Raw genomic sequence first — 22028 nt, forward strand, 5'->3', positions numbered from 1 at the left:
AGGAGAGCAATAACACACTCACACACTGAGAGAGAGACAAACACTGAGAGAGAGAAACACACACAACTTAGAGAGAGAGACACACATATTTAGCAACACAGAGACATTAAAAAGAGACACACAACACTGAGTCAGAAACACAATGAGACAGACACACACTTGGAGAGAGAGACGCACTGGGAGACACACAAACAGAGACACTGTGAGAGTCACAGAGAGAAACACACACACAGAGACACACACATTGAAAGGGATACACACTGAGTTAGCCATGCACACTGAGAGAGAAAACACACACACACACTGAGAAAGCACACATATGAGAAAGACTCATACTGTGAAAGGCTGTACACACAACATACAGAGAAACACACACACTGAGAGAGAGACAAAAACACACTGATAGACACACACAGAGACATGCAAACTGAGAGGGACACACATAGTGAGAGACACACACATTGGGAGACAAACACATAGAGAGAGAGACACACACACACGCTAAGAATCAGACACCCTCACAATTAGAGAGACACACAGAGCGAGACACACACACTCAGAAACAAAATATACACACTGAGAGACACATGTATTTAGAGACACACACAGAGATACACAGAGACAGGCAGACTAGAGGCACAATCACACTGAGGAAGACACCCTCATCCAGGAAGAAACACACACTCCTGAATTCGAGATATATATATACACACACCACACAGATACACACACACCCTGAGGCAGAGAAACTTGAACAAGGAGAGTGAGACACACCCTCAGACCCAGAGAGAGACAAACAAACACGGAGAGAGACACACACACTCACAACTTATAGGGACAGAAACACACATTGAGCTACAAACACACACTAAGAAGAGACGCAACACTCAGGGAGACACACAATGAGACAGAAAACAAATGGAGAGAGAGACACACTGGGAGACACACCAAGAGAGACACTGTGAGAGTCACAGTGAGAAACACACACAGAGAGACACACACACTGCAAGGGACACACACACACTGAGAGGTAGCCATGCACACTGAGAGAGACAGAAAAACAAACACAAACACTGAGAAAGAAACACACGTGAGAAAGGCACACACTGTGAAAGAGAGAACACACAACATACAGAGAAACTCATACACTGAGAGACACACACACTGAGAGAGACAGAAGCACTAAGAGACACACACAGAGACACACAGAGACATGCAAACTGAGAGGGACACACATACTGAGAGACATACACATACAGAGACAGACACATACACACACTAAGAATGAGATACACTCACAATGACAGTGACACACTGAGAGAGACACACACTGAGAGAGGAAAACGCATTGAGAGACACACATATTGAGAGACACATGCAGAGATACACAGAGACAGGCAGACTAGAGACACACACACACTGAGGGAGACACCCTCATCCGGGAAGGGACACACACTCCTGAGAGCGAGATATACACACACACACTGAGGCAGAGAAACTTAAACAAGGAGAGTGAGACACACACTCACACACTGAGAGAGACACACAAACACAGAGAGAAAGACACACAATGAGAGAGAGACAAAAGTACATGGAGAGACACACACAGAGACATGCAAACTGAGAGGGACACACACACTGAGAGAGCCACCCTCCTCCAGGAAGAGACACACACTCCTGAGAGCAAGACCCACACACACACACACACACACACAGACACACACTAACACTGAGGGAGAGAAACGTAAACAAGAAGAGCGAGGCACACATTCTCACTCTGAGATAGACACACAAGAACACAGAGAGAGACACACACTGAGAGAGAGACAAAAGTACACGGAGAGACACACACAGAGGCATGCAAGATACAGGAACACACACTGAGAGAGACACCCTCCTCCAGGAAGAGACACACACGCCTGAGACCTAGACACAAACACAAAAACACACAAACACACACATACTGAGGGAGTGAAACATAACCATGGAGAACAAGAACACACTCACACACAGAGAGAGACACAAAAAAACAGGGAGAGAAACAGACACTCAGAGAGAGACAAAAGTACATGGAGAGACACAGACACAGACACACTGAGACATGCAAACTGAGAGGAACACACACCCTGAGACAGACACCCTCATCCAAGAAGGGACACACTCTCCTTAGACTGAAATATGCACACACACACACACACACACACACTAAGACAGAGAAACGTAAACAATCGGAACGAGCCACACACTCACACACTGAGAGAGACATACATGCACAGAGAAAAAGTCACACGGAGACAAAGACAAAAGTACATGGAAAGACACACACAGAGACATGCAAACTGAGAGGGACACAAACATTGAGAGAGACACCATCCTCCAGGAAGACACACACACTCCTGAGGGCAAGACACACACACACACACACACACACACACACAAAGTGAGGGAGAGAAACGTATACAAGGAGTGCGAGGCACACACTCACACACTGAGAGAGACACACAAGCACACAGAGAAAGACACACACTGAGAGAGAGGCAAAAGTACACGGAGAGACACACACAGAGACATGCAAGATAGAGAAAAACACACACTGAGAGAGACAACCTCCTCTAGGAAGAAACACACAGTCCTGAGACCTAGACACAAACACACCACACACACACACACACACACACAAATACTGAGGGAGTGAAACATAAACAAGGAGAACAAGAACGCACTCACACACTGAGAGAGACATACATGCACAGAGAGAAAGACACACACGGAGAGAGAGACAAAAGTACATAGATAGACACACACAGAGACATGCAAACTGAGAGGGACACACCACTGAGAGAGACACCCTCCTCCAGGAAGAGACACACACTCCTGAGAGCAAGACACACACACACACATACACACACACAAAAAGTGAGGGAGAGAAACGTATACAAGGAGTGCGAGGCACACACTCACACACTGAGAGAGACACACAAGCACACAGAGAAAGACACACACTGAGAGAGAGGCAAAAGTACACAGAGAGACACACACAGAGACACCCAAATATAGTGGGACACACACACTGAGACAGACACCCTCCTCCAGGAAGAGACACACATTCCTGACAGCTAGACACACACACACACACACACACACACACACACACGGAGGGAGAGAAACATAAACAAGGAGAGTAATAACACACTCACACACTGAGAGAGAGAAACGTATACAAGGAGTGCGAGGCACACACTCACACACTGAGAGAGACACACAAGCACACAGAGAGAGACACAAACTGAGAGAGAGGCAAAAGTACACAGAGAGACACACACAGAGACACCCAAATATAGAGGGACACACACACTGAGACAGACACCCTCCTCCAGGAAGAGACACACATTCCTGACAGCTAGACACACACACACACACACACACACACACACACAACGGAGGTAGAGAAACATAAACAAGGAGAGTAATAACACACTCACACACTGAGAGAGAGACAAACACTGAGAGAGAAAAACACACACAACTAACAGGGAGAGACACACACATTTAGAAACACACAGAAACTAAAAAGAGACACACAACACTGAGTCAGAAACACAATGAGACAGACACACACTTGGCGAGAGACACACACTGGGAGACACACAAGCAGAGACACTGTGACAGTCATAGGGAGAAACACACACACAGAGACACACACATTGAAAGGGACACACACTGAGTTAGCCATGCACACTGAGAGTGACAAACACACACACACACTGAGAAAGACACACATATGAGAAAAACTCATACTGTGAAAGGTTGTACACACAACATACAGAGAAACACACACACACAGAGAGAGAAAAACACACTGATAGATACATACAGAGACATGCAAACTGAGAGGGACACATATAGTGAGAGACACACACACTGAGAGACACACACATTGGCAGACAAACACATACAGAGAGAGAGACACACACACATGCTAAGAAGCAGACACCCTCACAATTAGAGAGACACACAGAGAGAGACACACACACTCAGAAACAAAAAATACACACTGAGAGACCCACGTATTTAGAGACACACACAGAGATACACAGAGACAGGCAGACTAGAGGCACAAACACACTGAGGAAGACACCCTCATCCAGGAAGAAACACACACTCCTGAGAGCGAGATACACACACACACACACACACACACACACACAGATACACACACACCCTGAGGCAGAGAAACTTAAAAAAGGAGAGTCAGACACGGCCTCACACCTAGAGAGAGACAAACAAACACGGAGATAGCGACACACACTCACAGCTTATAGGGAGAGAAACACACATTGAGCTACACACACAAAGGAGAGATGCAACACTCAGGGATACACACAATGAGACAGAAACACAAATGGAGAGAGAGACACACTGGGAGACACACAAACAGAGACACTGTGAGAGTCACAGAGTGAAACACACACACAGAGACACACACATTGAAAGGGACACACACTGAGTTAGCCATGCACACTGAGAGAGACAAACACACACACACACACTTTGAAAGACACACGTGTGAGAAAGACTCATACTGTGAAAGGCTGTACACACACAACATCCAGAGAAACACACACACTGAGAGAGAGACAAAACCACACTGATAGACACACACAGAGACATGCAAACTGAGAGGGACACACTTAGTGAGAGACACACACACTGAGAGACACATACACTGAGAGACACACATATTCTGAGCAAACACATACAGAGAGAGAGACTCACACACACCCTAAGAAGCAGACACCCTCACAATTAGAGAGACACACAGAGAGAGACACACACACTCAGAAACAAAAAATACACACTGAGAGACACACGTATTTAGAGACACACACAGAGATACACAGAGACAGGCAGACTAGAGGCACAAACACACTGAGGAAGACACCCTCATCCAGGAAGAAACACACACTCCTGAGAGCGAGATATACACACACACACACACACACACACACACACACAGATACACACACAGCCTGAGGCATAGAAACTTAAACAAGGAGAGTGAGACACACACTCACACCCAGAGAGAGACAAACAAACACGGAGAAAGAGACACACACTCACAACTTAGAGGGAGAGACACACACATTTAGCAACACACAGACACTAAGAAGAGACCCACAAGACTGAGGCAGAAACACAATGAGACAGACACACACTTGGAGAGAGAGACACACTGGGAGACACACAAACAGAGACACTGTGAGAGTCACAGACAGAAACACACACAGAGAGACACACACACTGCAAGGGACACACACACTGAGAGTTAGCCATGCACAGTGAGACAGAAAACCACACACACACTTGAGAAAGACACACACTGTGAAAGAGTGAACACACAATATACAGAGAAACACACACACAGAGACATACACACTGAGAGAGAGACAAAAACACACTGAGAGACACACAGAGACACACAGAGACATGCAAACTGAGAGGGACACACACACTTAGAGACACACACACTGAGAGACATACACATACAGAGAGAGACACACACACAAGCTAAGAAACAGAAACACTCACAATACGAGAGACACAGAGACTAACAGAGACTCACACTGAAAGAGAGAAAAAACACACTGAGAGACACACATATTGAGAGACACACACAGAGATACACACAGACAGGCAGACTAGAGGCATACACACACTTAGGGAAACACCGTCATCCAGCAAGAGACACACTCTCTTGAGAGCGAGCTATACCCACACACACTGAGGCAGAGAAACTTAAACAAAGAGTGAGACACACACTCACATACTGAGAGACACAAACACTGAGAGAGACACACACACACTGAGAGAGAGACTAAAGTAAATGCAGAGACACATACAGAGACACACAGAGACATGCAAAGTGAGTGCAACACTCACAGTGAGAGAGACATCCTCATCCAGGAACTGACACGCACTCCTGAGAGCGAGCTATACACACACACTCAGGGAGAGAAACTTGAATAAGGAGAGTGAGACCCACACTCACACACTGAGACACACAAACATTGAGAGAGAGAACACACACATAACTTACAGGGAGAGAAATACACAGTGAGCAATACCCAGACACTAAGAAGAGACCCACAACATGAATACAGACACATAATGAGACAGAAACACACACACCGAGATATAGACACACTGGGAGACACACGAAGAGAAACACTGTGAGAGTCACAATGAGTAACACACACACAGAGACACAGACACTGCAAGGGACACACACATTGAGAGTTAGCCATGCACACTGAGACAGACAAACACACACACACACTCAGAAAGATACACACACGAGAAAGACACACACTGTGAAAGAGTGAACACACAGCATACAGAGAAACACACACTGAGAGACACACACACTGAGAGAGAGACAAAAGTACACGCAGAGACACACACAGAGACACACAGAGACATGCAAACTGAGAGGGACACACATACTGAGAAACATACACATACAGAGACAGACATATACAAACACTAAGAACAAGATACACTCACAATGAGAGTGACACACTGAGAGAGACACACAATAAGAGAGAGAGAAAAACACAGTGAGACACACAAAGAGATACACAGAGACAGGCAGACTAGAGACACACACACACTGAGGGAAACACCCTCATCCAGGAAGAGACACACACTCCTGAGAGCGAGCTACACACTGAGGAAGAGAAACTTAAAAAGGAGAGAGAGACACACACTCACACACTGAGAGGGACACACAAACACTGAGAGAGAGACAAAAGTACATGGAGAGACACAGGCAGAGACACACTGAGACATGCAAACTGAGAGGGACACACACACTGAGACAGACACCTTCCTCCAGGAAGAGACACACACTCCTGAGAGCAAGATACGCACACACACTGAGGGAAAGAATCTTAAACAAGGAGAGCGAGACCCACACTTTCACACTGAGAGAGACACACAAACGCTGAGAGAGAGACACACACTGAGAGACAAAAGTACATGCAGAGACAGAGACACACAGAGACATGCAAACTGAGAGGGACACACACACTGAGAGATACACATACAGAGACAGACACATACACACACTAAGAACGAGATACACTCACAATGACAGTGACACACTGAGCGAAACACACACTGAGAGAAAGAGAATAACACATTTAGAGACTTACATATTGAGAGACACACACACAGATACACAGAGACAGTCACACTAGAGGCACACACACACTGAGGGAGACAGCCTCACCCAGGAAGAGACACACACTCCTGAGGATGAGATAGATAGATAGATAGATAGATAGATATACACACACACACACACACACACATACACTGAGGCAGAGAATCTTAAACAAGGAGAGTGAGACACACACTAACATACAGAGAGACCCACAAACACTGAGAGAGAGACAGATACCGAGAGAGAGACAAAAGTACACTGAGAGACACAGACAGAGACACACAGAGACATGCAAATTGAGAGGGACACCCATACTGAGAGAGACACCCTCATCCAGGAAGAGACACACAGTCTTGAGAGTGAGATATATACACACACACACTGAGGCAGAGAAAAGTAAACAAGGAGAGTGAGACACACACTCACACACTGAGAGAGACACACAAGCACAGAGATAGAGACACACACTGAGACACATTCAGAGACATGCAAATTTAGAGGGACACACGGACTGAGAGAGACACCCTCCTCCTGGAAAAGACACACACTCCTGAGAGCTAGAAACACACACACACACTGAGGGATTGAAACGTAAACAAGGAGAGAGCGAACACACTCACACACTTAGAGAGACACACCAGCACACAGAGAGAGACACACACTGAGAGAGAGACAAAAGTACACAGAGAGACACACAGAGACATGCTAACATAGAGGGACACACACAGTTAGAGAGACACACTCCTCCAGGAAGAGACACACACTGCTGAGAGCTAGACACACACACACACACACACACACACACACACACAGACACACACACTGAGGGAAAGAAACGTAAACAAGGAGAGCGAGGCACACACTCACACCCTGAGAGAGACACACAAGCACACAGAGAGAGACACAAACTGAGAGACAGACAAATGTACACGGAGAGACACACACAGAGACATGCAAAGGTAGAGGTACACACACAGTGAGAGAGACACCCTCCTCCAGGAAGAGACACACACTCCTGAGAGCTAGAAACACATATACACACACAGTGAGGAAGAGAAATGTAAACAAGGACAGCGAGGCACACACTCACACACTGAGCGAGACACACAAGCACACAGAGAAAGACACACACTGAAAGAGAGACAAAAGTACATGGAGAGACACACACAGAGACATGCAAATATAGAGGGACACACACACTTAGAGAGACACCCTCCTCCAGGAAGAGACACACACTCCTGACAGCTAGACACACACACACTCACACACTGAGGGAGAAAAACATAAACAAGGAGAGCAAGAACACACTCACACACTGAGAGAGACACACAAACACTGAGAGAGAGACACAAACTGACAGAGAGACAAAAGTACACAGAGAGACACACAGAGACACACAGAGACATGCAAACTGTGAGGGCCACACAAACTGAGAGAGACACCCTCATCCAGAAAGACACAGACACTCCTGAGAAATAGACACATACACACACACACACACTGAGGGACAGAAATGTAAACAAGGAGAGTTAGACACACACTCAGACCCTGAGAGAGACAAACAAACACTGAGAGAGAGACACACACACAACTTAGAGGGAGAGAGACACACATTTAGCAACACACAGACACTAAGAAGAGACCCACAAGACTGAGGCAGAAACACAATGACACAGACACACACTTGGAGAGGGAGACACACCGGGAGACACACAAACAGAGACACTGTGAGTGTCACAGAGAGAAACACACACACAGAGACACACACACTGAAAGGGACACACACACACTGAGAGGTAGCCATGCACACTGAGAGAGACAGAAGAACACACACAAACACTGAGAAAGACACCCACATGAGAAAGACACACACTGTGAAAGAGTGAACACACAACATACAGAGAAACACACACACTGAGAGACACACACACTGAGAGAGAGACAAAAACACACTGAGAGACACACACAGAGACACACAGAGACATGCAAACTGAGAGGGACACACACACTGAGAGACATAAAAATACAGAGAGAGAGACACACACACACACACGCCAAGAACCAGACACACTCACAATGAGAGAGACACACACACTGAGGCAGACACACATACTGAGGCACAGAAACACACTGTGACACACACATATGAGAGACACACACAGAGACAGGCAGACTAGAGGCACACACACACTGAGAGATTCACCCTCATCCAGGAAGAGACACACACTCCTGAGAGCAGGCGAGATATATATATACATATATATATATATATATATATATATATATATATATATACACACACACACACACACACACACACACACACACACTGAGGCAGACAAATTTAAACAAGGAGAGCGAGACACACACTCACACCCTGAGAGAGACACACAAAACTGCGAGAGAGACAGACACTGAGAGACAGACAAAAGTACATGGAGAGACACAGTCATAGACACACAGAAACATGCAAATTGAGAGGGACACACACTGAGAGACACACACACTGAGAGATATACACATACAGAGAGAGACACACACACACGCTAAGAACCAGACACACTCACAATGAGAGAGACACACAGACTGAGAGAAACATACACTCTGAGAGAGAGAAAAAATACACTGAGAGACACACATATTGAGAGACACACACACAGACAAACAGAGACAAGGAGACTAGAGGCACATACACACTTAGGGAAACACCCTCATCCAGGAAGAGACACACACTCCTATGAGCAAGCTATACACACACACACTGAGGCAGATAAACTTAAACAAGGAGAGCAAGACACACACTCACTCACTGAGAGAGACACACAAACACTGAGAGAGAGACACACACTGAGAGAGAAACAAAAGTACATGGAGATTCACACACAGAGACACACATACATGCAAAATGAGAGGGACACACACAATGAGAGACATACACAAACAGAGACAGACACATACACACACTAAGAACCAGATACACTCACAAAGACAGTGACACCCTGAGAGAGACACACATTGAGAGAGAGAGAAAAACAGTGAGACACACACTGAAAGAGAGAGAAATACACACTGAGAGACACACATATTGAGAGACACACACAGAGACACACAGAGACATTCAAACTGAAATGGACACACGCACTGAAAGAGACACCCTCATCCAGGAAGAGACACACACTCTTGAGAGCTAGACACACACACACACACACACACACTCAGGGAGAGAAACTTAACACAGAGAACGAGACAAACATTCACACACTGAGAGAAACTCACAGACACTGAGAGCGAGACACACACAACTTGGAGAGACACACACATTGAGCAATACACACAGACACTACGAAAGAGAACCACTACACTGAGGCAGACACACAATGAGACAGAAACACACACATGGAGAGAGAGACACACTGGGAGACACACAGAGACACTGTGAGAGTCCCACAGAGACACACACACACACAGAGACACACATACTGAAAGGGACAGACACACACTGAGAGTTAGCCACGCACACTGAGAGAGACAGACAAACACACACACACACTGAGAAAGACACACATATGAGAAAGACACACACTGAGAAAGACACACACATGAGATAGACACACACTGAGAGTGACTGAACACACAACATACAGAGAAACAAAGACACTGAGAAACACACATACTGAGAGAGAGACAGAAACACACTGAGACACACACAGAGACATGCAAACTGAGAGCGACACACATACTGAGAGACACACACACTGAGAGACATACACATACAGAGAGAGAGACACACACACTGAGAGACACACACACACTGAGAGAGACATACCCACTGAGAGACAGTCACAAAACACTGAGAGACACACAGCAGATACATAGAGACACACAACTGAGAGACACACACCCTGAGAGACATACCCTTGCAGAGAGAAATACACAAAAACATGGACACACACACACACACTGAGAACCAGACACAATCACACTGAGACAGACACACACTGTGAAAGAGTGAACACACAACCTACAGAGACCCACACACTCTTAGAGACACACACCTTGAGAGAGACATCCACACTGAGAAGGAGAAACACACTGTGAGAGACACACAACCTGAGAGAGACACACACACACAGAGACAAAAACACACTGAGAGACACACACAGAGACACACAGAGACATGCAAACTGGGAGGGACACACACACTGAGAGACACACACACTGAGAGACATACACATACAGAGAGAGACACACACACACTAAGAACCAGACACACTCACAATGAGAGAGACACACACACTGAGACAGACACACAGACTGAGACACAGAAACACACTGAGAGACACACATACTGACAGACACACACAGAGACAGGCAGACTAGAGGAATACACACACTGAGAGAGACACTCTTATCCAGGAAGAGACAAACACTGCTGAGAGTGCGAGATATATATACACACACACACACACACACACTGAGGCAGAGAAATTTAAACGAGAGCTAGACCCACACTCACACACTGAGAGAGACACACAAAACTGAGAGAGAGACAGACACTGAGAAACAGACAAAAGTACATGGAGAGACACAGACAGAGACACACAGAGATATGCAAACTGAGAAGGACACACACACTGAGAGAGACACCCTCATCAAGGAAGAGACACACAATCCTGAGAGTGAGATATACATACACACACACACACTGAGGGAGAGAAACGTAAACAAGGAGAGCGAGACACACACTGAGAGAGACACACAGACACTGAGAGAGAGACACAAACTGACAGAGAGACAAAAGTACACCGAGAGACACACAGAGACACACAGGGACATGCAAACTGAAAGGGCCACACACACTGAGAGAGACACTTTCATCCAGGAAGAGACACACACTCCTGAGAGCTAGACACACACACACACACACACTGAGGGAGGGAAACAAACACAGAGAGCGAGACAAACATTCACACACTGAGAGAGACATACAAACACTGAGAGACACACACACAACTTAGAGGGAGAGACACACACATTGAGCAACACACAGAGACACTACAAAAGAGACCCACTACACAGAGGCAGACACACAATGAGACAGAAGCACACACATGGAGAGAGAGACACACTGGGAGACACACAAACAGAGACACTGTGAGAGTCACAGACAGAAACACACACACAGAGACACACACACTGAAAGGGACACACACACACTGAGAGTTAGCCATGCACACTAAGAGAGACAAACAAACACACACACACTGAGAAAGACACACACTATGAAAGAGTAAACACACAACCTAAAGACACCACCAGAAAATTACTAGAGCTAATCAATGAATATAGTAAAGTTGCAGGATATAAAATTAACACACAGAAATCCCTTGCATTTTTATATACTAACAATGAGAAAGCAGAAAGAGAAATTAAGGAAACAATCCCATTCACCATTGCAACAAAAAGAATAAAATACTTAGGAATAAATATACCTAAACAAATAAAAGACCTATGTATAGAAAACTATAAAACACTGATTAAAAAAAAAAAAACAAAGATGACACAAATAGATGGAGAAATATACCATGTTCATGGATAGGAAGAATCAATCTTTCAAAATGTTAATATAATATTAATATACTACCCAAAGTAATCTATAGATTCAATGCAATCCCTATCAAGCTACCAATGGTATATTTTACAGAACTAAAACAAATAATTTGACAATTTGTATGGAAATAAAAAAAAAATCCTTGAATAGCCAAAGCAATCTTGAGAAAGAAGAATGGAACTGGAGGACTCAACCTGCCTGACTTCAGACTATACTACAAAGATACAGTCATTAAGACAGTATGGTACTGGCACAAAAAAGATCAATGGAACAAAATAGAAAGCCCAGAGATAAATCCATGCACCTATGGACACCTTATTTTTGACAAAGGAGGCAAAAATAAACAGTGGAGAAAAGACAATCTCTTTAACAAGCGGTGCTGGGAAAACTGGTCAACCACTTGTAAAAGAATGACACTACAACATTTTCTAACACCATACACAAAAATAAATTCGAAATGGATTAAAGATCTAAATGTAAGACCAGAAAGTATAAAACTCCTAGAGGAAAACATAGGCAAAACACTCTCTGATGTAAATCATAGCAGGATCCTCTATGACCCACCTCCCAGAGTAATGAAAATAAAAGCAAAAATAAACAAATGGGACCTAATTACATGTATACCTGTGGCGGATTCATTTTGATATTTGGCAAATCTAATACAGTTAAGTTAAGTTTAAAAATAAAATAAAATTAAAAAAAAAATTAAAAGCTTTTGCACAATGAAGGACACTATAAGCAAGGTGAAAAGACAGCCTTCAGAATGGGAGAAAATAACAGCAAATGAAGCAATGGACAAAGAATTAATCTCAAAAATATACAAGCAGCTCCTGCAGCTCAATTCCAGAAAAACAAATGACCCAATCAAAAAATGGGCCAAAGAACAAAACAGACATTTCTCCAAAGAAGACATACAGATGACTACCAAACTCATGAAAAGATACTCAACATCACTTGTTATCAGAGAAATGCAGATCGAAACCACAATGAGGTACCATCTCATGCCAGTCAGAATGGTTGCTATCAAAAAGTCTACAAACAATAAATGCTGGAGAGGGTGTGGAGAAAAGGGAACCCTCTTACACTGTTGGTGGGAATGCAAACTAGTATAGTCACTATGGGGAACAGTATGGAGATTCCTTAAAAAACTGGGAATAGAACTGCCATATGACCCAGCAATCCCACTGCTGGGCATACACACCGAGGAAACCAGAACTGAAGAGACACGTGTATCCTAATGTTCATCGCAGCACAGTTTACAATAGCTTGGACATGGAAGCAACCTAGATGCCCATCGGCGGATGACTGGATAAGAAAGCTGTGGTACATATACACAAAGGAATATTACTCAGCTATTAAAAAGAATGCATTTGAATTGGTTCTAATGAGGTGGATGAAACTGGAGCCTATTATACAGAGTGAATTAAGTCAGAAAGAAAAACACCAATACAGTATATTAATGCATACTGGGGGCAAGAGGAGAAGGGGACGACAGAGGATGAGATGGCTGGATGGCATCACTGACTCGATGGACGTGAGTCTCAGTGAACTCCGGGAGTTGGTGGTGGACAGGGAGGCCTGGCGTGCTGCGATTCATGGGGTCACAAAGAGTCGGACACCACTGAGCGACTGATCTGATCTGATCTGATCTGATGGAATTTATAAAGGTGGTAATGATGACCCTATATGCGAGACAGCAAAAGAGACACAGATGTAAAAACAGACTTTTGGACTCTGTGCGAGAAGGCAAAGGTGGGATGATTTGAGAAAATAGCATTGAAGCATGTATATTACCATATGTGAAATAGATCACCAGTCCAGGTTCAACGCATGAGACAGGGTGCTCAGGGCTGGTGCACTGGGATGACCCTGAGGGATGGGTTAGGGAGGGAGGTGGGAGGGAGATTCAGGATGGGGAACCCATGTACATCCATGGCTGATTCATGTCAATGTATGGCAAAAACCACTACAATATTATAAAGTAATTAGCCTCCAATTAAAATTAATTAATTAATTAAAAAAATCTATACATGTGTTAAAATTGCCCAGAATTGTATGGACAACTGGATATCCACCTGCAAAAGAATGAATTGGACCACTTGCTCATACCATTCATGAAAATTAATTTTAAATGTTTTAACCTAAGTATAAGGGATGGAATTATACAACTCTTCTAAGAAAATAGGCATAAATCTTCATGAACTTGGATTAAGCAGTGGTTTCTTAGATAAGATACCCAAAGCACAAATAACAAAAGGACTAGCAGATAAATGGACTTCATCTACTTTTTAAAATTTTGCTGCAAAGGACACCATTAAGCAAGTAAACACATGACTCATATGATGGGAGAAAATTTTGCAAGTCACATACCTGATAAAGTTCTTGAATCAAAAATGTATAAATAACTCTTACCACTGAACAATAAAAAGACAAGCAAACAAACTTTTAAAATTGAGGGAAGATTTGAATAGGTACTTCTCCAAAGAAGATATACAAATGGCCTATAAGTACATAAAAAGATGCCCAACATCATCAGACATCAGAGAAATGTAAATCAAAACCACAATGAGATACCTCATCACACACCACAGGATGGCTATAATCAGAAGGATAGATAATAAAAATACTATCAAAGAGTGGCAATGCTGGAACTTTCATACACTGATGGTGGAATTGTAAATGGTGTAACTGCTTTGAGAAATAATCTGGCAGTTCCTTAACAATTTGTTTCCCATATGACTCAGCAATTCCATGCCTAGGTGTATGATTAAGAGAAATAAAAGATAGGCCCATACAAAATTTTGAACATCATGTCATCACATCAGTATTCCTAAGAGCCAAAAAAATAAAAACAACCCAAAATCTGCATCAGCTGACAAATGGATAAACAAATGTCGCATATCCAATGCAATTGAATATTATTTAGCAATAAAAAGAAATGAAATACTAATGCATGCTACAACATGGATGAGTCTTCCAAATATTATGCTAAGTGTAAGAAGCCTTTCACAAAAGATTACATATTATATGATTCCATTTACATTAAATGTACAGAATAGGCAATCAGTAGAAAGTAAATTAGTGGTCACCTAAGACTAGGGGTGGGAAGGAAAGATGAGTGAATTCCAACAAGGAATGCTCTACACAGCAAACTTTAGATTAGAATTGAAGGAGAGATTCAAAATTTTCTAGACAAGCAAAAGGTAAAGAAGCTCATCAGCACTAGATCAGCCTGATAAAAAAAAAAATGTTTAAGAGACTTCTTTAAGCCAAAACAAAAGGGCACCAATTAGTAACAGGAAAACATATGAAACAAAAATGTCATTGGTAAGGGTAAATATATAGTAAAATTCATAAAATCTAATATTGTAAAGGGGCTGGATTAATCACTTATAAAGCTAGTATGAAGGTTAAAAGGCAAAAGTAGTAAAAATAATTATAGCCATAATAATTTGTCAATGGATACACAAGATAAAAAGATGGAAATTGTGACATCAAGAACATGGGGAGGGAAGTAAAAACATAGAGTTCTGGAATAAATTCATACTTAAGTTGTGGTCATATTAAAATAGACAGTTTGCTATAGGACTCAGGGAACTCAAACCAAGGCTCTGTAACAACCCAGAGGGGTGGAATGGGGAGGGGGCGGGAGATTTAAGAGAAAGGGGACATATGTAGACCTAAAGCTGATTCATGTTGATATTTGGAAGAAACCAACACAATACTGTAAAGCAATTATCCTTCAATTAAAAATAAATTTAAAAAGACAGTTATAAGTTATTATATGTAAACCTCGTGGTAACCACAAAGCAGAAACTTAAACACAAAACATATAGAGAAAGGGTGACAGAAAATCATCAAATCACAAAGGAAGACAGCAAGAGAAGAGGAACTACAATCAGCCAGGGAAAACAATGAACACATTTGCAATAAGTACACACCTACCAAAATTACTTTAAATGTACATGCGCTAAATTCTCCAGTCAAAAGACACAAAATAGTTTGAATGTACATATAGAAATAAAAGACCCATATATATGCTGTGTGCAACATACTGAAAATGAAAGATGGGGAAATATATTCCATGCAAATGAAAACCAAAACAAAACTAGAATAACTATACTTATATCAGACAATATAGACTTTAAGATAAAGACTGTAAAAAGAGAAAAAGTCATTACATCATGATAAAAGGGTCAACCCATGAAGGGGATATAACATGTATAAATATTTAGGCACCTAACATAAGAGAATCTAAATAGATAAAGCAAATATTAACAGACCTAAAGTGAGAAACAACAACAATACAAGAGAAGACCCTACACATGGACATCACCAGATGGTCAACACCAAAATCAGGTTGATTATATTCTTTGTAGCCAAAGATGGAGAAGTTTTATACAATCAGCAAAAACAAGACCAGGAGCTGACTGTGGCTCAGATCATGAACTCCTTATTGCCAAATTCAGACTTACATTGACAAAAGCAGGGAAAACCACTAGACCATTCAGGTATGACCGAAATCAAATCCCTTATGATTATACAGTGGAAGTGAGAAATAGATTCAAGGGATTGAATCTGACAGAGTGCCTGAAGAACTATGGACAGAGGTTCATGACATTGTTCAGGAGGCAGGGATCAAGACCATCCCCAAGAAAAAGAAATGTAAAAAGGCAAAATGGTTGTCTGAGGAGGCCTTACAAACAGCTGTGAAAAGGAGAGAAGCGAAAGGCAAAGGAGAAAAGGAAAGATGTATCCATTTGAATGCATATTTCCAAAGAATGGCAGGGAGAGATAAGAAAGCCTTCCTCAGCGATCAATGCAAAGAAATAGAGGAAAACAACAGAATGGGAAAGACTAGAGATCTCTTCAAGAAAATTAGAGATACCAAGGGGACATTTCATGCAAAGATGGGCACAATAAGGGACAGAAATAGTATGGACCTAACAGAAGCAGAAGATATTAAGAAGAGGTGGCAAGAATACACAGAAGAACTGTACAAAAAAGATATTCATGACCCAGATAATCATGATGGTATGATCACTCACCTAGAGCCAGACATCCTGGAATGAGAAGTCAAGTGGGCCTTAGGAAGCATCATGACGTACAAAGCTAGTGGAGGTGATGGAATTCCAGTTGGGCTATTTCAAATCCTAAAAGATGATGCTGTGAAAGCGCTGCACTCAATAGACCTGAAAATTTGGAAAACGCAGCAGTGGCCACAGCAATGGAAAAGGTCAGTTTACATTCCAATCCCCAAAAAAGGCAATGCCAAGAATGCTCAAACTATTGCACAATTGTACTCATCTCACATGCTACTAACGTAATGCTCAAAATTCTCCAAGCCAGGCTTCAACAATATGTGAACCGTGAACTTCCAGATGTTCAAGCTCGTTTTAGAAAAGGGAGCGCAACCAGAGATCAAATTTCCAACATCTGTTGGATCATCGAAAAAGCAAGAGAGTTCCAGAAAAACATCTACTTCAGTTTTACTGACTATGCCAAAGCCTTTGACTGTGTGGATCACAACAAACTGTGGACAATTCTTAAAGAGATGGGAATACCAGAGCACCTTACCTGACTCCTGAGAAATCTGTATGCAGGTCAGGAAGAAACAGTTAGAACTGGACATGGAACAAAAGAGTGGTTTCAATTAGGGAAAGGAGTATGTCAAGGCTGTATATTGTTGCCCTGCTTAGTTAACTTATATGCACAGTACATCATGAGAAACGCTGGGCTGGAGGAAGCACAAGATGGAATCAAGATTGCCGGGAGAAATACCAATAACCTCAGATATGCAGATGACACCACCCTTTTGGCAGAAAGGGAAGAACTAAAGAATCTCTTGATGAAAGTGAAAGAGGAGAGGGAAAAAGTTGGCTTAAAGCTCAACATTCATAAAACTAAAATCATGGCATCTGGTCCCATCACTTCGTGGCAAATAGACGGGGAAACAGTGTCAGACTTTAATTTTTGGGGCTCCAAAATCACTGCAAATGGTGACTGCAGCCATGAAATTAAAAGATGCTTGCTCCTTGGAAGAAAAGTTATGACCAACCCCTAGACAACCTATTTAAAAAGCACAGACATTACTTTGCCAACAGAGGTCCATCTACTCAAGGCTATGGTTTTTCCAGTAGTCATGTATGGATGTGAGAGTTGGACTACAAAGAAAGCTGAGCGCTAAAGAATTGATGCTCTTGAACTGTGGTGTTAGAGAAGATTCTTGAGAGTCCCGTGAACTGCAAGGAGATCAAACCAGTCCATCCTAAAGGAAATCAGTCCTGAATATTCATTGGAAGGACTGATGCTGAAACTGACACTCCAATAGTTTGGCCACCTGATGCAAAGAAATGATTCATCTGAAAAGACCCTGATGCTGGGAAAGATTGAAGGTGGGTGGAGAAAGGGACAACAGAGGATGAGATGGTTGGATGGCATCACTGACTCAATGGACATGAGTTTGTGTAAACACCGGGAGTTGTTGGTGGACAAGGAGGCCTGGCGTGCTGCAGTCCATGGGGTCACAAAGAGTTGGACATGACCAAGCGACTGAACTGAACTGAAAGTGAGAAACAGACAACAATACAACAATTTTAGGGGACTTTAATACCCCAGTTTTACCAATGGCTATATCATCCAGACAGAAAATCAATAAGAAAACAATGGCCTTAAACAACACATTAGACCAGATGGGCTTATATATGCACACACACACACACACACACACACACACAATGGACTATTAATCAGACATAAAAAATGAACATTTGACACATGCAATAATGTGGATGTCTCTGGACCTGATGGCTCAGCAGGTAAAGAACCAACCTTCAGTGCAGGAGATGCAGAAGACACAGATTCAATCCCTGGGTCAGGAAGATCCTCTGGAGGAGGGAATGGCAACCCACTCCAGTATTCTTGCCTGAAAAATCACATGGACAGAGGAACCTTGCAGGCTACAGTCCAAAGAGTCCCAAAGAGTTAGACACGACTGAGAAGCTGAGCATGCACATGCAGATGGACCTGGAGAGCATTATGCTTAGTGAAATAAATCAGACAGAGAAAGACAAATACTGTATTGCATCAGTTACATGTAGAATCTAAAAAAAAAAATAGTGACTATAACAAAAAAGAAATAGACTCACAGATATAGAGAACAAACTAGTGTTCCCAGTGAGGAGAGGGAAGGGGGGATGAGCAAGAGATGGGTAGAGAATTAAGCAGTACAAACTACTATGCATAAAATAAGGTACAACAATATATTGTACAGCACAGGGAAAATAGTCAATATTTTATAACAACTATAAATGGAATCTAATCTAGAAAAATTTTGAATCACCATGTTGTACAACTGGAATTAATATAATATTATACATCATGTCCGATTCTTTGTGACCTCATGGACTGTAGCCTGTCAGGCTCCTCTGTCCATGTGATTTTCCAGGCAAGAATACTGAAGTGGGTTGCCATTTCCTTCTCCAGGGTATCTTCCTGACCCAAGGATCAAACCTGGGTGTCCTGCATTGCAGCCAGAGTCATTACCATCTGAACCACCAGGGAACCACATTATACATCAACTACACCTCAATTTTAAAATATAATTAAATAAACATCCAAACTGTTAAACAAAATCCTGAATATAAATGTTTATTCTAGCTCTATTTGAGTAATCCAAATGTTACTCAAAAGATAGAATAAATACACTGTGGTACATCCACACAATGGAATACTATTTAGCAATAAAGAGAAACCGAGTATTTAATAAACACAAATACTTGGATGAATTTCGATGGCATTAGGCTGATATTAAAAAAGCCAGTTTTAATCACAAATGTCTGATTCCATATATATAACATTCTCCAAATGACAAAACTATAATGACAGAGAACAGATTATTAGTTACCAGAGGTTAGTGGTAGGGGGGAGGTTGAGATAGAGGTGAAACTATAAAGGGATAACAACAGAGAGTTTTTTGGGGTGACAGAACTATTCTGTATATAGATGGTGGTGGTGGATACATCAATTTATGTGTCTTAAAACTGTATAGATGCAGGTTTTTAAAGTCTATGTTAATGTATGATAAACTTTAAAAAGAGAAGAAAAAAGAAAGGAATAGAACATAAACATGTAGATTAAATAAGATAATGGTTACTAGGGTGTTCACTTTATAGTAACGCTTTAAGCTAAGTTTTGCGTAGTTTTCTGTGTCTTTATTTTAATTAAATGTTTAAAATAAAAATAAAAGGGATTAAAGGGGAAAGGAGAATAGCCTGGGCCAGGGAAGGCTTCTTTTGAGGAGGTGACAAGAAGACGAGAGAATTGAGAGATGACAATAAAGCATGAAAGTGAAGAATGGGAGGAGAGTATTTGAGGCAGAGAACTGGAGGCAAGAGATAAGAGATAATATAGAAGGAGGTCCTGCTGCAAGAACAGGTAGCTGTTCTATCCCAGCAATAGGATATCTGTGTGTGTGTGTGTGTGTGTGTGTGTGTGTGTGTGTGTGTGTATAGATTTATTACAAGCTATTGGTTTATACATTTATACAGTCTGGCAAGCCCCAAGATCAGCAGGATGAATTGGCAGGCTAGAGATCCAGGAGAGTCAATTGTTTAGTTCCAGGAGGAGTCCTAAAGCCTGAGAACCAGAAGAGCAGATGGTGTAGTTCCAGTCCAAAGACCAGCAGGCTCACAATCCAGGAAGAGCCATTGTTTCACTTTGAGTCTGTAGGCAGGAAAGAAGTCAATGATCCAGTTCACAAGCAGTCAGACTTCTGCCTGACATTTTCCTCTCTTACTTGGTGAAGGGTCAGCTTTTTTGATTTTAGTCATGCCTCCAACTGATTTTTAGTTGCTCAATCATGTCCAACTCTTTGCGACCCAGTGGACTAGAGCTCACCAGGCTCCTGTGTCTGCGGAATTCTCCAGGCAAGAATACTGGAGTGCGTAGCCAATCCCTTCTCCAGGAGCTCTTCCCTACCCAGGGATCAAACCCAGGTCTCCTTCATTGCAAACAGATTCTTTATCATATGAGCCACTGAGGATGAGGTCAAATTAGGGAGGGCAATTTGCTTTCCTGAGTCTATTTAAAAGTTGCTACTGCTGCTGCTGCTAAGTTGCTTTAGTCTGTCTGACTCTGTGCGACCCCATGGACGGCAGCCCACCAGGCTCCTCCGTCCATGGGATTTTCCAG

At 42.5% G+C, this 22028-nt stretch overlaps 1 protein-coding gene across 3 annotated transcripts in view; it reads left to right on the plus strand.

Moving 5' to 3' along the window:
* The window catches only part of MID1 (midline 1), a 789406-nt gene that overhangs the window by 389596 nt on the left and 377782 nt on the right, over positions 1-22028 (plus strand). The gene's annotated exons all lie outside the window — the stretch shown is intronic.

This window comes from Bubalus bubalis, chromosome X (assembly GCF_019923935.1).
Source record: "Bubalus bubalis isolate 160015118507 breed Murrah chromosome X, NDDB_SH_1, whole genome shotgun sequence".
NCBI classification, from domain to species: Eukaryota; Metazoa; Chordata; class Mammalia; order Artiodactyla; family Bovidae; genus Bubalus; species Bubalus bubalis.